Source organism: Sciurus carolinensis, chromosome 16 (genome assembly GCF_902686445.1).
Source record: "Sciurus carolinensis chromosome 16, mSciCar1.2, whole genome shotgun sequence".
NCBI lineage: Eukaryota > Metazoa > Chordata > Mammalia > Rodentia > Sciuridae > Sciurus > Sciurus carolinensis.
Window position 1 is genome coordinate 9010014 of NC_062228.1, and position 6000 is coordinate 9016013.

Consider the following 6000-nt stretch of genomic DNA (forward strand, 5'->3'; position numbering starts at 1 on the left):
TGCCTGTGTATGTGTTTTCTTTTTTCCTCTTCAAACACCCAGGCCGCGTTCTGTGTATACCTTTGTGTACCTTTTTTTTTTTTTTTCCCTTAACAGTATCTCCTGGAAATTGCTCTATAATCATTTCATAGAGAGCTTCCTTATTTCTTTTATAACCGCTCAGTAATCACATTGTGCCTGTACCAAGCTCACTCAAGTTTTTAACTCTTGACAACTAAATCAATTTTTAAAGTAGAATGAATTGCATCTGTGAGCCGTGAGCTTATGGTCGCTGGCCTGAGCATTTGCATAGAGTTGAAAATACCCCCAAGAGAAGGAGAGGGCTCTGGGGCTGGGAGTTCGGGGAACAGAGGCAACCAGCTCAGGGCTGGGTGCTGGCAACCTTTCCCAAGCCCGAGAAGGGGTCCTGGGCTCCATGAGCGACTGGAACCCCAGTTTGCTCTCCCGCCTTGCCCCAGGTGACAGACACCAGAAGAAACTGGCTGAAGGGAGGAACCAGAACCTCGGCCTTAGCAGAGCCTGGCGCTCAAGCCACATACAGGAGCAACAGGAAACATCCTTCTTCAGGAGGCAAGTGGGCCAGGCTCGGGCGCCACCCGAGTGGATGTGCCGCCCTGCAGGAGACCACCAGGGCTTTCGCAGCAGGAAGGGAGCTTCATGGCTGTGTCTCCTGTCTTTTTGGTTGGGTGGGGGATCAGTATAGATATTTTCTGTATGTACAGTCATCCCTCAGTATCTGTGGGGACTGGTTCTAGGATCCCCATTGGCACCCCACATCCACAGATGCTGGGGTCTCTTCTGGAAAATGGTGTGGTGTTCAGTTCTGCTCGGCTGGTTCCGCATAACCTAGACCCATCCTCCCGTGTCCTTCAAGCCATCCGTGGAACACTTACAGTACCTAATACACAGTACATGCTGTTTGAATAGTTGTGCTGTATTGTTTAAGGAAAAACCAGAGAAAAGTCTATGCACATTTAGTACAGATGTGATTTTTCTTTCAGATGATTTTGATTTGCAGCTGGTTGGGTTCACAGATGCAGAACCTGTGGATGTGGAGGAACAAGTGTTTACCTGCATGTTCACAGCTGCCGAGCAGAGGGCTAGTGGGCTGTGTTATTCAGAGAGACTGTGCCATCACTTGCCGCTGCAGGTCGGACCTGGGTTCACTCCTCCTTCTATGCTTATTAGATTTGTACACAACTCTTGCCAGGAAGAGGTGATTCCAACTCTATAAGTTTCAAATCTAAGACCAGAGAGACTGATTTTCTTGCCTAAGGACACAGAGCAAATAAAGGGCAAAACTGGGATTTACACCCTGTGCCTGACTCCAAAACACCTAGTTCATCTCCTCCAAAGTAGTGAAGTCCAGAATGAGTTCATGGTCACAGAAATCGCACTCTGTCCGAGAGTACAAAAACATATGTGGGCACGTTTCCTGTTCCTTCTCTACAAATTTCAGAAAGTACTGAGGGTTCAAAGCATGACACAGCGTAGAGACTGTAGAGCAAATCTAGACACCCGGGACTGCTCTTGAGCAGGCAGGTGAGGCAGTCGCGGGTATTTACTTGGTATCTTTGTGAATCACGCCATTCAGTTTTCTTCCTCGGTTGGCCGGACATTCACTTCGAATAGGCCAGGAAGCGCAGGAACGTCAGGAGGGCTCGAAGGTGACGCACTGGACTGACCATCCAAGTGTCCTTTGCTTTCTCGTAATTGACTTTGGCTAAAAGGGGACCCTGTGACAACCAGCTTAAGGGAAAAGTGAGGTGGCTTTTGGAAGGAAGCCAGGAGCAGCACCGGGGGTGGGGCGGGAAGAAAGGCCATCAGCCAGGTACCAAGCCAAGGACACCTGAGAGCCCGAGGGGGCCCGGGGACACGGAGAGCCCTGCCAGGCTCTCTCCTCCCGAGCTCTGAGTGGCCTTCCCAGTGCAGAGTCGCTGTGATGGCTTCCATGTTGTCACCCCCACCCCCCAGAGGTTCACGTATTGGAAGCTTGGTCTCCAAAGTGGCAGTATTGGGAGGTGACGTCAGGCGCAGGAGGACCAGGTTTAGCTCCCTCCAGGGGGTCCCTGTGGAAGCCCCAGCCCGCTCTTTCTGGCTTCCTGTTGGAGATTGAGTTCTTTCTCCCGCACTCACTCTCCCTCACTCCCTGCATCTGCTGTGAGGTGACACAGCCAAGGGGTGGGGGCTGGAAAGAATCTCCAAGAGTGAGCTGAATAAATGCCTTTTTCTTCCTAAGTAGCCTGCCTCAGGTGTTTTGTTATAGTAACCAGACCAATAGAGTTGGCCGTGCAGATGGTGGGAGGGCAGAAGGCAGCGGGCACACCTGGAAGCGGAGGGAGCGTGAAGTGGCAGCTCTCCCCAGGTCACATACTTCCAACTGGCAGACACAGGGCTGGAACCCGGCTCTCTGACTTCAAACCACCATACCAGGACAGTAAAACAGGAATGACTTCCCCTCTCCTGGCTCCCTTATGGATTACTGGGGAATTCAAATATGATAGATGCTGTTCATATTTTAGGAATTAAAGCATACTTACCAGATGCGCAAGGTTCATCATTACCTGACCCACCAAGCGCCAGACTCTACCTACAGCAGCAGAGCCGGCACTGGGGGAGGCTAGCGAAGCTGAGTTGTGTGGCCATGGTGTGGACCCTGTCTTTTCTTTTCTTTTTTTTTTTTTCACATGGGACAGTTCATTCAAGACAATGATTCACAGCATCTTGTTTCTCATGCATTGGAATGCATCCAAATATTTTTAAACTCAACACATCAGCAAATCATTTAAAACAGTTATACCCCTGGCCCTTTATTTTTTTTGGGGGGGTGCATCTTTATGGCAACTATCAATAATTCACATTGTGGACTCTTTGCATCCACTTTGATTTTTAGCAGTAAGGCATTAGGCTAGTGCTTCTCCTGATTCCTGAGGTCTGCAATGACCATAACCTTGGTGAGGGAGGTGCCTCCCTCTCCTGGCCCTGCAGAGATCCACCTCACAACAGGCTTTCTCCAAACGTGAGGCATAGGCAGTAGGCAGTGCCCGCGATAATTTTAGGTGGCACTTTGCCATGACAATAAATAACATTAATCAATCACTTTATGAGAGCTCATTTTTTTTTTAATCTGGTTGGCTGCTGGCAGCATTGAACAAGACAAGGCTTGAGCCTCAGCCCCGCAGGCGTGCCTGGGAAGCCACACTCTTCCTCTCTCCACACCCTGCTCTGTGCTCTGGGAGGCCAGTCTCCATGGAGAACATGGGAGTGGGTCTACATGCTCACTTGTCCTCTAGTTTCTGGAAAGCCAAGCAGATAATTGGAAGGTCAGAAGAGGAGTCAGAACCCAGGACCTCGTTCCCAACTCATGGCCGGGCCAGCGTGGTCATGTGGCGATCTCCTCCAGGGCAGCTGCCCCTCCCACGGACAGGCCTCCTCTGTCTGCTCCAGTGTCCTCTCCCCTGACTCTTCGTGCCCAGGGCAGAGCTGGCAGGAAGATACAGAAGGCCCAGTTAAATTTGAATTCAGAGAAAGTACAAATCAGGTTTTATTACAAATCATGTCTGTGTATAGAATGGAGCATAGCTATACTAAAGAAATTTATTTGTTTTCTGAAATTCAGATTTAACTGAACATCTGGCATTCCTATTTGCTCCAGGTGGCAAGTCGAGTCCTGTAGGCAATTGCTCCTTGGCGGGTAGCACCTTGCGAGTGACCCCGAACCTGCCCACAACTTCATTAATGGTTTCTAGACTAAGCCCCACCCCGTTTCCCACCCCGCTTGAGACTGACATCTTTTTTGGTGAGTCTGGAACTGGTACCGATACCTGGCGGAATTTTCCTCATCTTCAGCTTTTTTTTTTTCATGGTAAGTGACATAGGTTTTCTTTTCTTGGGAGTGAAATCTGTCTTCCACTTAAAATAAGTGTATCTAGGTTTGAAAATGAAATTAGAGGTGGATATAATTATGGCAAAATTCATAGGGGTGGCTCCCAGCTGGATGGAGAAACGCTCAGGAATGGAAAGCACGGCCCAGACTGTGATCAGCTGGGGTTCACGTCACAGCCCCGCTGTACAGGGTGGGTGCAAAGACCGAATGGAATCAGGGATGCTTTAGAGCACTTGTTGGTGTGGGGACACAGCTCTGAGCAGAGTCATATTTACATAATACATTCATACACCAACACTCGACCAGAGAGCTAAAGTGATTTACTCAAGAGCACACAGCAAACGTGGCCAGAGTGCATGAATTTGCCCTGAGCTGTGTCTTTCCACGCGACCACAGGCCCTCTTGACTTGCATACGGAGGAAGTGCCATGTCAGCTCTGGCCCTTGTCTGTCCTGCAGGCTGCTGGCAAGAGTGGTCCACCCCTATGACTCTGGTGTTTTGGAAGGTCGGAGTGGAGGCTTTAAGTCTGGCCGAGTTGGTGTCTCCGAGGGAGATGCCAAAGATAAAATTGTTTCCCTGCTTGGTAAGCTTAGAGGAGGAAAGCAGAGGCCTTGCTTCATGGATGAAAGAATGTGTGAGCGAATTCAGGGCCGTGTGAGGTCTCCACCTGCCCCACCCTGGCTCTAGCGCCCGCCCCTGCACTTCCTAAACATTCCCCACCAGCTGCAAGTTGACTTCCTGTGGCACCGACCCCCTCCTGGGACCCACCCTGGGAGATCCAGTCCCTCGCCCTCTGGACTCTTGCTTGACCTGCTTTAGAAGTAGCATTTTGACCCTTGCCAACACTAACCAAGGACCTGCCATCTGCCCAGCACACGGTGAGGCACAGGGACAATACTCAGGAGTGAGCAGGAAGGACGGGGGCTTCTCTTTTGCCCAGTTGAGGACAGGGCTCACATGTCCTGAGCCACTCCTGGGCCGTGGACAGTTCCAGGAACCTCACACGCAGCCTTTCCTTCCATCCCATCGTGGGATGGGAAGCCTGCTTCCAAAACCAACGCCGGCACCGTCCAGGGCTCCTGTCCTAGTAACTCATTGGGCCTCATGGCTTCTCTGGGAAAAAGATACTACTATCTTAGTACGCGTCCAGAAGAGCTGGGATCAGGACCTCAAAGACGCGGAGCCTCAGAGCTTGGTGGTGTGCCGGGATCACACAGCTGCTGAGCACTGGAGCCAGGGTTGGAACTAGCCCTATGGCCCTGGACCCCAGGCTCCTGACACAGGGGCCTGCACAGCCTGGTGGTGGAGGGTCTGCTCATGGGGTGGTAAGAGGTGGAGGAGGATCTCAAACCATGCTCTTTCCTCTACACAAGCATGCAGCTCCAGGAATTGGGTGTTTTGTAATCTTGGAACCTTTATTCCCATTGAACTGGGGGTGGAGAGGGAAGGAGGAAGGGAAAAGAGGGCGCCATCACCGGTTGGAAAGACAGGAGTCACAGGGGAGGCCTCATGGGAGGCCGGCCTGGGTTGAATGAAACCATGTAGGGAGCTGGCCTCACAGGGACACTACAGGACAGTGTGAATAGGGGCCGGAGGTGAGGGGGACAGTGCAGGGACACTGTTGACGTGCACGCTAGATGATTTGGTGCTGCCCGTGCGCGCTGGTCTGGCCGCCCCTCCAGGCAGGGCCTGCTGCGCGTGCGCAGATCTTCCTTCTGACAGTTGACTCTGGTTTCTCACAGGAACAGTCAAACCGTCCGTCACACAGTTCCGTCTTCCGCGCGCTCTGTGGGCCTCTGGAACCTGGCGCCCACATCACAAGTGCCCCAGGAAGGAACAAATTCCTGCTTGAAGATGCACATCAGCCAGGCGGCCGGAGAGCCTCGCGGGGCTTTGTTGGGAAGAAACGAGTTTCTTTGGCGCGATGCCCTGTCGTGTGGGGTCCTTTTTTCTGATGCAGGGACTTTCATATTTTTTCTTTGATGAAAGGAGAAGGCCCAGGGCTCTGCGTCTTCCCAACCTCTTTGTAAAGTGGGCCTTTCAAGAATGGTAAACAAATAAAGAATGACATTTTTACAAAGGGCGGTGGCGCTTTTGATCCTCAACATAATTGT